We start from the raw sequence: 18,946 nt of genomic DNA, 5'->3' as shown, positions 1-18,946 counted from the left end.
TTTGCTGTATTGTTGTTGTCCATATTCTTTTATTTCATGATAATGCTGGCGATACGCTTTTTATTTTTTATTTTTTTTAATGTACAGATTCATTCTCCTATCTTAATTTGTTAAGATGCATGCGGGCTGCATACATTAAAAAGTGTTTAATTCTCTAATAAAATGTTTTTTAAAAAATTTCAACTGTATTTATGGTTTTGAAACTAGATTTGAGTGAATCTGTGCTTAGTATAATGATAATGCTTCCTTCATTAACAGTGGAGCTTGAGATGGTCTAGTGAATCATGATTCTTAGAACAAGGAATATGTTTTCCTTTGCAGAGCTCCTCAATTGATTGATTTTTTTTTTTTGTTTGAAATTTATGACATTGTTCATGTTTTCCAGTGTATTGTATCATAAAGACGAATTTTTATTGGGTGCGGACACCAGGCGTAGCTCTACGTTTAGACGTCAGTTAAATGACGCCATGTAGCATCCGACGACCCGATGTCCCGACCAATTGAAAACTAGAAATTTAGCACGTGTTTTGACAATTTCCGCGCGACCCGATGAACCGATTTGGATCGGACGCAAAAATTTAAAAGTCCTGCCTTTTCTTAGGTTTTATGACTTTTAGCGGACTATTTTTGAGACGTGAGACAAGATTTCACCACAGAAGAGAGTTGAGAAAGAATTAGCGAGGAAGAGGATATGAAAATGGAATTCTCTTTGGATGACATAGAAGAGTGCGAGGAGATGGAAAAGACTCAAAACGTTGAGGAAGACTCCATGAGGCGATGTACGGGAGATATGTATGGATTATTATCAGTAATTTATTTACTTAAGAGGTTTTAGAATTTATCATTTGATATTGTAACTATGTGTGCACGTCTTCTTTGCAGCTCTATTTACTTATGTGTGAAGCTTTTGGGAACTGATTACCGCTACACCTTCTCGGTACCGAGCAGTACCACCTCTCGAGCAGTACCGTTTTGCGGATGGTGTCATAGTACTGAGAATTGGTACCGATTATGGTACCGAGTATCGATCATGGTACCAAGACTGCTACCCGGTACAATTTATCGGTATTGATTCTCGGTACCGCTACCCGGCACAGTTTCTTGGTATTGAGACTCAGTACCGCTACATGACATAGTGTCTCGATATTGATACTTAGTATCAAATCTCGGTACAAAATAAGTTTTGCTTTGTACACGTAATTTTTTGTACTACAACGTTTGTATCAACATGTTAAATATGTTTTTCTTGTGCATATGGTGTTTATAACTATCAGAAGGAAGCATATGATATATACTGCGATTATGCTCATTATCATGGTTTTAGTGTTCGGAAAGACCATTCTTACTTACCTAATTTGAGGAAAATAAAATCAAAGGATTTTGTATGTTCGAAAGCATGATTCAATAAGGGAATTAACTTAAAATGCAAAATCAAAATATCAAAAATCAAACACAAGAATCGGGTGTCCAGCTATGATTAGATTTGCAGTGACTAAAGATGGAGTTTCGATGGTGCAAAAAAATGATCTAAAGTCACAATCAAGAATTAGCTAGGTCGGAAGATCAACATTTGCTTAGATCATGCAAACATATTAGTGATGATAAAACATTTGTTCTTAAATCAATGTCAAATGTTGGTATAAGAACAGTTGATGCATTTACATACCTATCTGATGAAGTGGGAGGTATAGAAAATTTGAGATTCACAAAGAGGAATGCATACAACTATATTAAAAAAGAGAGAAGAGCTATGATTGAGATGGGAACACGAATTCACTAATTGAATTGTTTAAAGAATGACCAGCTCATGACAACATGTTTGCATGGGATGTCCAAATTGATGAGGACGAAAGATTGTTGATTTTTTTTGGGTTAATGGGTTGAGGAGAATTGATTATGATTATTTTGGGGATGTGATAATTTTTGATACTAGTTATAGGCTTAACAAATATAATTTAACTTGTGCACCTTTTGTTGGAGTTAACAATCATTGGTAGAGTATTTTGTTAGGGGTGACTTTTTATATGAGGAGACAATTGAGTCATTTACATTATTATTTAGAACTTTCTTAAGAATATGAGTAATAAACATCCCATAACGATATTTACCGATCAGGACCAAGCAATGACTAGGAAAATAGAAATTGTATTACCTGAAACACGACATAGGTTTTGCCAATGACATATCAACAAGAAAGTTCCTTCCAAAGTATGCTGCTTCAATAACAACAACAAAATCAGATGTCTTTTTTATAGTTGTTTAAGCAAGTGTGATTCCGAGGATGAGTTTGAGAGAACTTGGGTTGAAATAATCACAGAAGGGGACCTCTTGAGCCATAACTGGTTGATAGAGCTATATAAAATTAGGCACAAGCGGTCAACAATATTCAGCAAAAATTATTTTAACCTTGACATTCTTTCTACACAACGTAGTGAATCCACTAACAATATGTGCCATGACATTTCCAAGCCAACAAACTGTATAACTGATTGTTTCCTGGGTTTGGAGAAGGTGATGAAGACTTAGTATCAAAGTGAACAAGATGAAGATTTCAGATGCAGCCAGTTTGAGATACAACATTTAATTAAAAGTAGCCCAATACTAAAACCAAGGTTTAAAATTGCGTAAATAAGCCTCGAGGCATTTTTTCGTTCGTGAGGCTAGGCATAAGCCTCACTGAAGAAAAATTGCGTAAATGAGAATTTAAGGGTTTTAGCAGGTAAATAATAGTAAGATTCTATCATACAATAAAAACTTCTAATTGACAAATGAAATTAGTGGAAAGTAAGAAAATAGATGCAATAAAATCATGTTCTAAAGTACAGAACCATAAAATATAAGTCTATTAAAACTCCCAAAGTACAAATAAGAAAGAACATATTAAATCAAATCATGTCCCATCAATAACAAAAAAAAATAATAAGCATGAATATGAAATAATATTGTCCAAGAGACAAGAATTCACATTTAAAATCCTCACCCCTTCCTCCTCTCCTATAGAGTCCAATGTCTCCCAATCAAAGCATGCACTCATGAAGAAGCATGCTAACACTAACAACTATTACTAAAGATAATGAATACAACAATATGCTCGGCTGGCGGGAGTCCAAGGGGGCGCTGTTCCTTCGGAACAAATTTTGTTTGTAAGAGTAATTTTGAAGTTTTGCTTATTTTTAATGTTCGTAAGTCGTTTGTATGGAAATATACCTAGCGGTACCGAGCATGTACATAGCGGTACCAAGCATGTACCTAGCGGTATTGAGCATGTACCCAGTACCGAGCATGTACCTAGCAGTTCCGAGCATGTACCTAGTGGTATCGAGCATGTACACAGTGGGTATAAGAAAGAATTTTAAGAGATTTTTTAAGTGGGCCCCCATATTTTAGAGGCTTACGCCTCAATGGAAATTGCACAATAACGCTAGTGAGGCGCGCCTCACTCCACCTGAGGCGTACGCCTTATGAAGCCTGAGAATTGCCTAGGCTTTGAGGCTATTTTGGAGCAAATTGCGCAAAGGCGCGCCTCGGATTGCGCAATTTTAAACTATGACTAAAACAAGCCGCTCGTTTTTATTCGAGAAAATTGTACACATTTTTTGAAGAGTTCTTACAAGGTGTGGGTGGACTGTACATTGATCATGCTTCACTGAACTCATCTACGTTCTCCGTCAAGAACGTCGACAAATGTTTTTAGTCGCAACATTTGACTGTTCATTTTGATTCAATTGAGGGTATCATACACTATAGCTGTGGGAAGTTCGAAATGATGATTTTATTATGTTCTCACTGCATGAGAGTTATAAGGCAGGTAGATATTGTTAATATTTATACAAAATATTTATTGCTAAGATGGTCAGCCTGAGCTAAGAAATATCTTTTTGCTGGGCGGACGATGACTGATATAGGAAAGAATGCCTGCCATCGTAGGAGGGATCCAGTAACATGATATTTATAAATTATATTTGCAGATTTGCATATCAAATTAGCTCACATGCATAGGGAAATGAGGATGCAGAGCAATATATGTTCGTTGCAATGAGTGACATGGTTGAAAATGTTGAATTCATCATGGAGGGGAAAAAATGAAAAAAAAACATCTTTACAGCCGAGCTGGGGGTGGCCATAAAAATATTAAAGACCCTATGAAGTGCCGACCTAAGGGCATCCCTAATGCAAGACTAAAGGTTCATCGGGAAAAAAGGAAAATAAAAAAATTGAAACCCACAAAGAATAATGCTCCTACTACCGAACAATTTATAGCTGGAGATCTAGTGTGCTAGGCGTCGCTTTCTATTATACCAGAATGCTTAACTGATGAGTACATTCTTCGAAAACCACCAAGCTAGCCAACACCTGAATATACAAGAATGATGATGGTAATAATAGATTAAGAGAAATTTGTATGAAAACTGGTCTCGGGACCGGTCGTATTATTCGGTATCAATCGATACCTCTCGGTATTGATTGGCACCACTCGGTACCAATTAATATCGATTGGCATTGATCGGTACCGAGCCGTATCACATGGTACCGCACAACACTTATCGATCCTCATAATATTAATTTATGTGGGGTTGGCTTTGTATTAATGTCGTCTGTAAATATAAGGCTATTCATTTATTGCTGTTACTGGGTTGTTGCAACTTTTATTGTAATTTAATAAATGTTTAGTGAAACTTTAAATTTAGTAACTATTCGTTGTTGCAGAATTTATGATATTTAATGTAACTCCATATATATATATATATATATATATATATATAATTGAGTCGCATTTTACGTGACGTTTCATTTGCACTTAGGAGGCCGAATGATATTTATTCTTCCATGAGTCAAAGAGGCATTTACGGTATGCAAGTAAATGGCTTGCATTATTAGCTCTGCAAATGCCTTTGTGATTCCTGGAAGGTAAATACCTCTCGTCTTTTATAGTCGTTTCTATCAACCTCAGCGTATGTGTCACTACTAAAAAATAAGCTTTCGCAGCACTTTTTATGACCTACTGCAGCGGTTTAAACACCTACTAATTTATTTGCAGCGGTTTAAAAACCGCTGCAAATCCGCTGTATTTGCGTTCGTTGCAAAGGCCATAGCAGCGGTTTCATGAGTGCTGCTGTAGGAAGGATATATAGCAGCGCTTTTAGCAGGTGTTAAAACCGCTGCTAAATAGTAGCACAAATTAAAAAAATATAATGCAAAAAAACTGCTACAACAATTTTTTTTTTTTACATTATCATTTCAATTCTTCCATTCAACAAAAGAACAAATTAGAAATAAACAATAAAAACTAGTAGTAATAGGCCCGTTGATTTAGGTGAAAATAGTTAGTTCAATATATTTTTATACAAAATTGACTTGAATTAAAACTAAAAATAAAACAATATTTTTCTTCATAACCATCTGTAGCAACTCTTCCTCTAGCTGATGAAATAGTGCTTAGATACTTGAAAATAAAAAATTGCCCCAATCTGATCTCTCTCGGAAGTCATAAGCAGTGCATACAACTAATAAGTGCCATCTCATACTAAGAAGTATCGCCTCCTTCCAAAAGCTGAGTATTGAAGAGAATGAAGAGCTGGTTTCATTTCCAAATAAGGCAGAGCAGAGGTTTCAGCAAGTTAGAATCGGAACCCCCTCCACCGGGCGGAGAAACGAAGAAGCTGAAGTCGAACCGAACCAAGTCCGTGTCCATAAGTTTCGACCACGACCATTGCTGCAATCTCCATGTGTTCAATCCACACTACCTATTGGTTCAAACATAAGTATATTAGAGAAGACAATAAAAAAAGATGTATATATACATTCATGACTTTAGTAATTACCTTAGAGTATCCATTCGACATGTCCTGACTCAAACAATCCATTCACCACACATCAGAATCTTCATGAATTAGATATCCACAATAGAATGCATGGAAAATAAAAGGAGAAGAAATATATGACTATTTAGGTTCTTTGTAATCACCAAAACTCTCAGTATGTTAAGCGACTAGTCAAATAATAGAATAACATACTTGGCGTCTAGGAGCCAAGAGATTCAAAGTTTCCATCAAAACTTCCATGACGCAGGTGGCCTTATGAATCATGCTGAAAAAACAGAAATGGCATAACAAATAAATATCATCATGATGATATTGAGTGAATAAAAGAAGCACAATGAAGATAATCATCAGTAACCATTCAATTCAGTAGTTTCCTATAACAATGATATTAGCCTGAAACATTAGACAAATTTGTCCACCAATTTAAATGATAAATTCAGGAACTCATTAAAAGGCATACATGTACTTTCAATTTCTTTCTCTGAGGTTCCTCATCACTCTAACTAGAGCTGTCATCCGAACTATCTTCAGAACTCTCTTCCGCTTTGGCGTTGCTTTGTGGTTTCTGAAACAATAGAAAAGTTAATAAATATAGTGGAATATTGGTGCTAAGTTACAAGCAAGAACGTTAAAGTCAAAACAAACAAAAATAACTTGAGTAAATGACGTTTTCATGTTGAAATACAATTACAACATCAATCAAGGCCTTATCATGCATAAGAAGGAAAAAAGAATGAGAACCAAGTAAATGACATTTTCATGTCAATATGCCAAGATGCAAATTATAAAATCACTGACAGACAACTCCTGCGATCTCTGTGACGAAGTATCCAATCCATCTCAAGAAGCAGACAACTCCTTAATATAGTTATTTCCATCCATTCCAGGTATAAGGATTTCAATTGTTCTTGCATTTGAAATTAGGAAATAGCTCCATCCATTGGCCCTCCAATAAAGTAGTTGATCAGAACTCTATATTTGGAAAAGTAAGACAATCATTATAAATCCAAAATTATAAAATCACTGGCAATATTGTAGATAAGAAATGCTGAAACAATCGCTTTGAACTTTAGATAAGATTAATATAAATGTGAGTTTACTAGTGTCTCTGTTTCATCCAAAAGAAGTTTCAAGCAAGAAATGGGGATACCTCAAATGAAATCCTCTCTTTAGAGATAACATCACACTTAAGCAATGTCTTTAGTACTTGCATTATGTATCACCCTTGAACATTGTCGTCAATTGAATTGCAGCATGCAACCAAATTACGAAACAAAGGATAATAAAACAATCAAAATTAAGTGGATCATTGCAGAAAGAGAATATATAAACAAAAGCAGCTTATCGTTCAAAAGTGAGGATCTTTCTTTCGTTTCCTTGAACTGATGCAAACAATGGAGATGTGTCGGTTTAAACTATAGCCAACAATTATTAGTCCTGGGTTTGGTGTATTTAAATGTCAACTTAACTCTAAACCCAATTTAAAGCAAATCTATACCCTTTAGCCCTAATATTTTCTAGCGCCCAATATCGATAAAAAATAAATTCAGGGAACATACATGTATGAATTATGGCACAAATTATGACGCAATTTTTTTTTCCAATCGAATAAGTCTTCCATTCTCATCCATCTCCAACCCAAGGCAAGATTCATAAGGGCTTCACCTTCCAATGAGCTGCAAGTAAAACAGTATTTACAGAAGAATGAATTATAATTTTTTTTTCTAAACTTGTAGAAGCTTAAGATTCAATGGGAAAGGATTCAATGCAGTAAAAACGCACAAAATAGTAATGAATGGGGGTCGACGTTTTTCCCGCTGATCATCTTCTACACAAATTAGAATAGAGATTGGAGTCGTGGAAGAAAGACCTGGTCTGGCCGACGAAGTTGATGTCTGCAAATGAAGCTGCTCTCCTCTAATTGCTTTGCAGCAAGCGCCACTGCCTGCACCTGAAATCTATTATTCTTGTGACCATTTGATAGATGCTTCAGCAACCAAGGAAACATTTCACAAAATTGAAAAATAAAAAACAAAAAACAAAAAATAGGCTGTTGATTTCCGTAATCCAAGGCACACTACAAAATCATACATTACCGGGCATTTCACGGTATTGGAACTCCTATCATCTCCTCGACGGCTTAACCGATGAGTCATCTTCCTTCCTCATACGCTCTCCTCAGAGATTTCATCTCAATCCTCTTTGTGGCTCCCATGCAACAACCTATCGCCTCACCTTCTCTTGCTCCGACTAGATCTATCACGATCTCTATCTATTTTACTCCCTCGAACCCAAAGTCGCGCGCGTGGTCTCTGCATCTCCATCGCTCCCTGGAGACGAACGCGGATCAAGTCGAGGAAACTAGTGCACGGGAGGGAGACTACGAGAATAGAAAATCATACTGCAGTTATTTTGAATTGAAAGCAGCCTGGGCAGCGGTTGGCAAACTGCTTCTAGAAATTGCTGTCTTATTATTTAATTTTTAATAATTTTATAGCAGCAGTTTTAACTGTTGTCTATACTAATCTATAGCAGCATTTTTAAAACTGCTACTAAAAACTGCTGCGAAAATCTTACATTTTTAGTAGTGTGTTCTAGTCTTGTAATTTACATTATGTCATATAAATTGCGTTGGCCATAAACTAATCTACATCTTGGTTTGCCTACGAAAGTCTTCGTAAAGGTAGCTACCAGATCAATGCATGAACATATGGGTAAAAGTACTCATGGTCTATTAGAGCAACTAGCAAATGCAAATGAAATATGCAGATTCCTGAAATGAGTAGCGACTTGTTCTTAAGATGTCTTATAATGAGTCCTTACGTAATTCGGAGAACAGATCTGGGAATTTCCTCAATGCTCAGGCTGGAGATGTGTGGAGAATAATTTTTTTGAGCAATATCATCACATTGTTAGTACAAACTTTCTCCAGTTGTGATATCATGAGATGCGCCACTCCGAAAATGCAAGTGACAAATCCAAATATGTTAAAAGATCACCATGTCTTATAGAAAATGCTATTCTTTATCACCCTTGGGATCCAAATGAGGATGCATTCATTGTTGACATGTATAAGCAAATTTTAAGGAAATTTTGTGGAAGGTAAGAGGAAAAAATTCTAAATATGGTAGAATGGCAATATATACAGTTGGAGTTGATGGCATGTTTTGGTTTTTGTCCATTGTTAAGTCAACTCCAACAATGCGTGCGTTATGTTGATTGGGGAACGTTATGCAAACAAAAAAGATGGGGAGGACAAGGAGTGATTTTTGCTGTGGAAAAAATTGGTCCTTGGAGGGCTAAATTTGTTTGGAATCTTATTTCTAAACCGAACTCCTTGTTGAATAGAAATCTAATTGCAAAATATGGTGAAGATTTCTGGAATTCAGATAACTTTTATGGGAAATCTTCAACTTGGAAAATCATCACCAATGGAGCAAAATGCCTAAAGGAAATTATGAGGTGGAAAATTGCAAATGGTAATAAAGTCAACACTACCAAGGATATCTGGGTATTAGATAAATGCATTGAATGTTGGCCTACGTATGTAGCAGATATTAAAGATGATCAAAATAAACTAAATGCATTTATTCAAGATGGTTGCTGAGACATTTTGAAATTGAAACAAGTTTTTGGTGAAGAACTTGTCAAATTGATCATCACTATCCCCATTCATAGAGATTCTGAAGTTGATGTGAGGGAATTATTATTCAAATTCCCGGGAAAAACAATTTCAGGCATGATAACAGATAACAGAAAAAATTCTGAAGTTGAAGACCGTAACTGGAAATGGTTAAGAGACCTTAAATTTTAAGCCCAAGAGTGAAATTGTTTTGGTGGAGACTTTATCATAATTCTATTCCTTCTAATGAATTCTTGATGTATAGGAGGCTTATTAATCATAATGGGTGTCCAAGAGGTTGCGGCTATGTGGAAAATATTGAATATATTGCTGTCGAGTGCTTATTCCTTCACAAAGCTATTGAAAATATATTAATAAGTAGGGTTATAAATTACCGGTTTTCTCCAGCCTTGATTTATGTTACAAGGATTTGCTCTTTATGTCCAAATCTAACCCTTTTATGGGCAATTTATACTGTAATGTGGTTTTCTATACTTGGAAAAGCAGGAACAAATTGATACATGATAGCAAAGAAGATAGTATTAATTTGATAGCAGCAAATGCAGTCAGTATGGCTTCTTCCTTTAATTCCTTTAATCTAACATCGGTCAACTGGGATTCTAATCGGCTTAGGTTGAATTCAACTACTTGGAATCCCCCTCCAACCTATTGGATTAAATTTAATGTTGATGCTGCTCTACATAGCTCTTATAAATCAGGAATTAGTGGAATCATAAGAGATTGTAAAGATAGATTTTTATTTGCATTTGGTTCTAAAGCCACTCACTGGGATAGTTCGGTATTGGAGCTGAAAGCTATTCTTTCATTGAGGAATCTTATTCAAGATTGGATGTATGAAGCAAAAGGCATTATCATAGAAGGAGATAACTTCAATGTTATGAAGTTTGTGAAGGATTTGCTTAGCAAAAAGGATTTCTTTGAAGACGGAACCATACAAGGCGATTTTTTCTTTTTAAGAAATTATAATCAAGTTATCATTCAAGTTGTCAATATGGAGTGCAATAAGTTAGCAGATTGTTGTGCTAATATTGCTATTGATAATGATTTCATTTGGGATAGATTAGATTGCAATAAGGTTCCTCCTATTTTCTTTAAATTGTTAAAGGAGGAATGTGACAAGTGTTCCTTGTCATAGTTTGATTTGTTTCTTGTCTTTTATTAATTGCTTCTAGCATTTCTTCAAAAAAAAAAAGCAACAATGCGTGCGTTAGTTAATTCATTAAACATCAATACTGACTATTTTTATTTAATCGATAACAATAAAACACCAAATTAATATACAATATGTTTCAGCTTCCCAACTCTTGGTATTCATTCTGGTCACTTTTATTTCTTTTCTTAGTTCAAAGTTCGTTCAAAGATCAATTAAAAAGAATTTCTGAATGTAACCGGAATGTAAAATTTTTATTTAAGAACAAATAATGAAAGTATGTACAAGTATTGTCTGTGTGAAAAACTATGTTTAAACATTTTTATTTTATTGAGTACAAAGGATGGCGTATGCAAATTCTGCCCTGAATTTATGCATATTTTCTTGCCAGTCCTTTAGATCATCCCATACAACAGGTTTTGGTTGGATAACAACTTTCATATATTTGCATACGTACATCCCAGACTCCAAGCTATTCTTCTGGGTTGGCGCACGTGTAATTTGTCGGATCGGCCACTGTCTTATCTCTTGATCAAAAGAATTTCTTGTTTCATTGTAGAAATGAGATATCTGTAAATACGAAATGCATGACATTGTATAAGAAATTATACACGACGTTGTGTAAATTAGTGTGTTACTTACAACTTTAGGAAGGACAACCCTGTGATTTTTCTTTGGTAATGAATAATAAATATCCCACACTTTCTTCTTCAGGTTTCCGACAATGAGGGTCCAATGAGAGTGTTGGCTATGATGGGTACAAGCATTAGATTGCAAGCTCTAACAGATTCTTTGGTTATATGGGATACGTATGCTGTGGTGTCTGCCTTATATACATGATAACCCAGGCATAAAGAAAAATTAAATTAACTGGGATAAAATAAAAAATAAATTAAATTATCTAACTAACCCAATGGAAGCTAGAAATAAATAGGAATGGTTCGTAGAGGCCAGGGCATAGCTGGTTCTTTTCAGCAAGTAGAATACCAAATGCATTGACTTGGTTGGTATCTAGGTACTCTGACTTTAAAAGCTCGTCAATTTGGCTTCTGTAAAGAACAACGTTCCCGGCCGTATAAATAACGTCACCTCTGTGAAAACATGCTCAGTATATGCAGCTGGGTTAAAACGATACCTAGTGATATCGAGCAAGCTTGGTATTGCTCGGTTTATAATCGGTACAACTCAGTATATGATAGGTACTGGTCGCTATATTATTGGAACATCTCGGTACTGATCCCTATCGACTAGTTAAAACAATAATGATTATAAAAAACATATGTAATTCACTTGTCATTATATTGTTTGAGACAACTGTCAATAAATATGTGCTTTTCATCACTTATCAATAACTGACCCCGGTAATCAAGTATAAGTTCGGCTGGCCATGCTTCTATTTTAGATTCACTTGGTACCTCTATAATCTCGATACCAGTAAGAGGATATCTGTCGGTCTCTCATCGGTACCTTTTTTTGTTTAATTTGTTTGAACTTCCATATCAGCAATCTTATTAGGATATGCCTTTTCAGCCGGTGTCATCGGCTTATTCATGGTCAATTTGGTTTTTATATTTTTTCTATCGGCAGTTGTGAACGGTGACTCCACCAGTTTCCTTTTCCCACCAATTCGTCGCTATACCCCTCTTGCTATTCTTGTATGGGAAGATGAAGCAATTCCCTCTTTCTCTTTGTCAGCCATTGTTGTTTCTTTTTCAGCAATGTTAACCGTATCATGAGCCTCCACCATAGCTTTTGGTTGTGTGACTTACTCAGCAATTGTGTCAGCTGATGGGCTAACAATATTATTCCCGGTAATGGTCCTGGAAGAAGAGTCTGCAGGCCTTCCACTTTGATAAGCTTTAAATTCAGCTGGGAAATGTGTACTAAAAACTTCTCAATTGTTTCATATTTCAAAATTTTCTCTTATCTCAATTTAAAAACTGATAGTTCCAGAGCCTGTACATGCTGCTGTAGCAAACTGGATTTCTTTTTGACCGCGGTTAACTTCTTCACGAGTAATTTGTTCTGTGCAATCAATTTACTGATGGCTTGGTGTATGCTCTTCATGTTAGCATCATCCGAAACATCTACAGTTGACGGTTCTTTTTAGGAGGGGGTGCTACGGTTTTTGGTGAGGCTGGGTATCCTTATGGAGCTAACTGAACTAGTGGGCCTGGTGGAGATTTCAGGGGAGATTTGGGGGCTAGAGTGTTGAGGGAGTTGAATTCTGAGTTGGTTATCAGGTGGAGTTGAAATTTTATGTGGAGAAAGAATGCGAGAACTCTCTAATAACGTTCTCTCAACTTCTGTGACTCCTTCGAAATTTCAGACAATCTGTAGGATATGGTTTGTCAGGTCAAGCTCAATACAAAATGAGTATCACTATATCTTGAATCGTTACTTGAGGTTTGCGTAGACCAGCAAATAATTTAGTCACGTATTTCTCACTGTACATAATGTGGCTGTCCAAACGAATAAAATGAGATCGAAACATGTCATCCACTGGTGCACGGATGCTTGCATGCTCTAGAAACCAAATCTGCATATTTTGAGAACAAGTAAACCTACTAAATTGAATGTGGTTTATAGTAACAAAATGAATTCACATGACTGATTTACTCATAATTACAATGATTATAAATCCATTTATGTAACCCAGTAGGCGATGCCATTGAATTCAGTCACTAGGAATTTCCTAATGGATGCTGGCCAGATGTAAGTTAAAAAATCATCAACATTGTCAGTAACATTAAGGATTGCAGCAGGTATCCTGAAGTTCGCCCTGGGAAAAAAAGTTTGATAATAAGTACAATATGAATTTCTTCGCAAGATCTTTTGGCGGAGTAGAGACATCCTGACGTTCAATCTCATGCCTAATATCATTGGCTATTTTTCCACATTCTAGGACTTCCAGGCACGAATTTAACACCTCTATTGGACAGTCCAAGCATAAGGAAACCTCATCCGAAGTGAATTGTAACCTCCGTCCTTTGGTAACAAAATAATGCTTCCGGATGTCCCACTTGGTGAGGAGCCTATGCACTAGGGGAGCATTCTAACGGAATGGAGGCAATACTAAGAACTGATTAATTTGGAGATGCCTGAGTCTATCAACGAACTGTTGGCCGAATGTACTTACTAAATGATTGCAAACTTATCTAAATGTGGAAGTTCTCCATCAGAAATGAATCTTTGAAGAATATCCATGCAATGTTGGGATCGATAATAAGTTAACAAAGTTAGGAAAGTAATAACATATAGTCTGTATCGAAATTTATCGAGCAGTACCGAAGAATATATGCACCAGACAAGTTCAGTACCGAGCGGTACTGATCCGTACCGAGCACTACCTTCGGGACCATACCGATTGGTACCGAGCAATATTACCAACCCATACCGACTTTGTTTACAGACAAGCTTAGTACCGAGCAATACCGAGCAGTATTACTCGGTATTTCTCGGTACCGATCGATACCGATCAGTATCAAGCTTTCATACACAGAAAAGTATCGATCATAGGTACATGAGATTTCATTTGATATAAACATATATTTTATATATTATAAAAATCACAAATAATACAAAGAGATACTGACCATCGGTTCATGATAAGGCGTTTAGTGAAAACATCTCAATTACTGTGTACCCAGCAGCGGTACACAATGGTACTGTGCTTAATTAGCGTATTTCCTAACAAAAGCCTAAACCTAAAACTAAACATTTTATTTACAAAAATTTTTAATAGGAAAAACCATCCGGAATACTAATATCGTCATTAAGGTACCTATCTATAATATTACTGAGCATGGTAGCTATCGCAGCAGCTCGGTACCGAGCGTTACTAAGAGTTACCGAATGCTACTGAGCATTATTGATAAGTACCGATAATCGATATATTGAGATTTCATCGAAATAAATATTTACATTTTCTTATCTAAACATTTACATTTTATGATATAAAGGAAACCTTAAACCTAAAACATTTCATTTACATTTTTTTATTTTACAGCAAAATAAATCCCAAATAACCGAAGATTATAGGTATCTCACAACAAAATACTGACCTTAGGCATGGCTTCAGAATCTCTCTCCCTAAATAAGGTGATGAGCGAACCCTAAAGCTTCGTTCGACGATGAATAGCACCAGAGAAATTGAAAAGCCTCGATTTTTAATTTTTTCGACAATGGACCGCGATCTTCTTTTTAGTTTCTTTTAAATTTTTGGGTCGGATCGTCGAATCGTCGGGCCGCGCGGTAATTAGAAACGCACGTGTGTCATTTCGACTTCTGGGCGAGTCGGGTCGACGGGTCTTCGGGCCGCTACGTGGCGTCATTTAACTGGCGTCTGTACGTAGAGCTACGTCCAGTGTCCGCACCAAATAAAAATTCCCTAAAGCTTGCTTTTGCTCATACTAAACTGTGATGCGTTCATCTAGTTAAAATCTGCATCTTATTTTACAACAACAATAACAACATCAAACCTTTGCCCCACTACGTGGGGTCGACTACATAAATCCTTTTAGCCATTGTATTAAGTCAAATTCTCATTTAAATCTAATAAAAAAATATCATTTTTAATATTTTCTAACCAAGTCATTTTAGGTCTTCCTCTATCTTTCTTAACATAAGTCAAATCTAATACCTCAACTTTCCTAACCGGGACATCGGAAGGCTTCAGTTTAATGTGACCAAACCATCGAAGACGACTCTCTCTAATCTTATATTCCACTGGAGTTACTCCAATCTTATTTTAATTTTCTTAAATTCATGTATTATATAGCATTGATATGATGAAGTCAATGCTAGCTATTTTATGTTTTTTTTTTTTATTTTCCACTTGTGTTTCTAGTTCTCTTTCTCCTGTGGTTGTGACTGTGATTGTTTGTGTCACGACTCGGCCCGGTGAGCTCGCATAGGCGAGGCGGGAACGGAGGTCGGACGGTAGACTACAAATATCCAATCTCTAAAACTATCACCTTAATATTTGAAAGAGTCACTAAAATAATAAATTTAAAACACATAAACATAACCTCAAACATATTCATATAATTACATTTCTACCGGAGCACCTCTCTTACGGTATACGTTTCCACCCCTTCTATTCATTTTGATTTAAAGTAATTAAACCCGAAAAATGTTAACAACTAACAGTAATCCAAAGCTCGATAAGTAAAATACGATTTTAAACTACAACAATCAAGACAAACTGAATAATATGCTAGATGCCACATTTCATTTGAAACATAACATAAATTGATTTCTTACAAACATGTCCTTAAACATATCTTATATCATAAAACCATGTTTTTTATTTTCATTTCAATATTCATTTCAATATTCGTAACTTTCTCATTTAGTATATATTACAACCATCACGGGAGCCATTGTCTAGTACTATAAAGGTACTCCTTTACCATTTCCTTTTTTCATATCTTATACCATTTTAACGTGCACGAGTACAGCGTCCCAGCTAGTATCATAAGGGGGTGAGCTCCATCAATTCAGCATGCATATACAAGCATTCAATATAACATTGATATCATAATGATGTCATCTTAATTTTATAATATATGAATTTGCCATATGAGTAATATATAAAAATTGCATGATCAATCATTGAATAAAAGTAATAAAATCATGATCTAAATTAATCATAAAGTTTTCATAAAGATGCTTGAACTTTCAAAACATATAATTGGAGAGAAACAAAAATCATTACTATAAATAAAGAACCATGTATACTTACTTCGAATGTTTGGTGTATGAAATTTATCGCTTCCCCTTCTTCAATGCCCTTCCTCTCCCACCTTGAAATCCTATGAAAGACAAAGTAACTATGATTGTCAAATAATTACTCTAAGTCTTACTCCAATTCTTATTAAGTTAATCTTTATTGCCATTAATCTCCTTAACATTATACATGAAACCTCCTTAACATTTGGATTCTTTTCATTAATTATCATCCATATTACCTTGACCTAAATCCTTATTTTTTCTATCTTCTATCATTCCTCCTAAGAAAATTCAATTTTTATTTTTTTGGATTTAGTTATATTTTAATTTATAAAAACTCTTGTTGCATCCTGGAGTATTCGCGATGGAAGAGAAATATATAGTTTAACGTCTTATCATTGTATGAAAATCCAGCACACAATCAAATAAGAGAGAGAGTATAGTATTTATAAGAGACACTAGAGTTTTTACGTGGAAACCCTTAAAAAAGGGGGAAAAACCACGGGGCATGACACCCAGTTTAAATGAATCCACTAGTATTTGCAGTCGATTACAAATGAGGCCCTTCCTTGGGAGAAGGCCTTGGCTTGATGATACAAATGTACATCATCTAGAGCGCATTACATGGTGGGAGTTACAACATAGACATATTTATTTGGTCGGCACGACCATAGTTGGTAGGATGGAGACCGGAAAGACAGTTGTTCGGTGATGGAGGTCGGAAGAACCGTAGTCGGTAGGAGACCAGGGTCAGAAAGATCGTTGTATAGTGATGAAGGTCGGATGGACCATAGTAGGTGACGGAGGTCAGAAGGATCGTAGTCGGCAGTAGACCAGGGTCAGAAAGACCGTTGTTTAGTGATGGAGGTCGGATAAACCATAGTAGGTGACGGAGGTCAGAAGGACCGTAGTCGGCAGAAGACCAGGGTCAGAAAGATCGTTGTCTAGTGATGGAGGTCGGATGGACCATAGTAGGTGACGGAGGTCAGAAGGACCATTGTCGGCAGGAGACCAGGGTCAGAAAGACCGTTGTCTGGTGATGGAGGTCGGTAGTATTCTGGGAGAACTCTGGGCATCAAGTGGTTGCCTGGTGGAGCTCAAGGCCTTAAGTAGTCGTCCGGCAAAAATCTGGGCCTCAGGTGATGTTCTGATGGAGCACAGGGCCTCAAGTGATGGTTCGGCGGAAATCCGAGCCTTAGGTGGTGGCCTAGTATAGCGCAGGGCCTCAAGCGGTTGTCCGGTGGAAGTTCGGGCCTTAGGTAGTGGTCCGGTGGAAGTCCGGGCCTCAGGTGCTGGTTCAACGGAAGTCCGGTCCTCAGGTGGTTCGGTGGAAGTTTGGGCCTCAGGTGGTGGTCCGATGGAAGTCCGGGCCTCAGGTGGTGGCCTGGTAGAGCACAGGGCCTTAAGTGGTGGTCCGGAAGAAGTCCGGGCCTCAGGTGATGGTTCGGCGGTGGTCCGGTGGAGGCGAGTGACTCAAGTGGTGGTCCAGTGGAGGCGAGTGACTCAAGTGGTGGTCCATCGAAGGCGCGGGCCTTAGGTGGTGGTCCGGCAGAGCAACGACGTCAGACAGTGGTCAGACGGAGGTGAGGGCCTCAAGTGATGGTTCGGCGGAGCAACGACGTTAGGTGGTGGTCTGACGGAGCAACGACGTCAGGTGGTGGTCCGGCGGAGCAACGGCTTCAGGCGGTGGTCCGGCGGTGGTGAGGGCCTCAAGTGGTGGTCCGGCGGAGCAAAGGCGTCAGGCGATGGTCCGGCGGTGGTGAGGGCCTCAAGTGGTGGTCCGGCGGAGCAACGACGTTAGGCGGTGAGGGCCTCAAGTGGTGATCCGGCGGAGCAACGGCGTCAGGCGGTGGTCCGGCCGTGGTGGACCAGTGGTGGTTCGACAGAACTCCGGCGATGGTCCGGCGAAACTCCGATGGTGGTTGAGGAGGCAAGGAAGCAAGAGCGACCTCTGATCTCTCTCTTTTTTCGTTAGGCTTCGGGATCCCCCCTAAAGATGAGAGGTAGCTCTATTTATAGATTTATGGAGTGGCATGATCCGTAAAAAGGTGATAGATCAAGGGTAAATGGGGAGTGGTTGGATGGACGGCCGATATTGAATCCCTTGATTATGGACAGTTCGTCAGACATTTGGAGGTCTTAATGATTTCGGAATTCAGTGATCTTGTGATCGTTGGATTCATCTCATCGAGCCGCTCGATTCGAGCATAAGCTTGTTATATTTAGAGACCGTTTGGTAATCCAAATAGCTGTTCAAACCTAGTAACATCGCTTCTAACCCTTGATTGGACTCATTTGGGCTCGGATTGAGTCGAATTTGGTGTCGTTGGGTTCGTATTTCCGAGACGATCAGTTCGTCTATAAGTTTGCTGAAATCAGAGTTCAGGTGATTTCAAATTTAAATTTTGAAGTTTTCTGGCTTGATTTTTGCCTCGAGATTCATGTCCGATCAAGATAATTTTTTGATAACGTATCAGTTGCCCCCCTAATTTCAGACGTTGAAGTTCCAGAAGTTCAAAAATATATAGTACAACACTTAAAATTGATTGAATTGCAAAAAATGTTAAAAAGTTTCTTTCCGAAACATATAAATTTGCT

At 37.3% G+C, this 18,946-nt stretch overlaps 1 protein-coding gene across 1 annotated transcript in view; it reads left to right on the top strand.

Annotated features, from left to right (window-relative positions):
- The window catches only part of LOC110110687 (E3 ubiquitin-protein ligase SP1), a 101,705-nt gene that overhangs the window by 470 nt on the left and 82,289 nt on the right, over positions 1 to 18,946 (top strand). The window lies entirely within an intron of this gene.

Source organism: Dendrobium catenatum, unplaced genomic scaffold, assembly GCF_001605985.2.
Source record: "Dendrobium catenatum unplaced genomic scaffold, ASM160598v2 fragScaff_scaffold_361, whole genome shotgun sequence".
NCBI classification, from domain to species: Eukaryota; Viridiplantae; Streptophyta; class Magnoliopsida; order Asparagales; family Orchidaceae; genus Dendrobium; species Dendrobium catenatum.
This window is presented reverse-complemented; position numbering and strand designations above follow the sequence as displayed.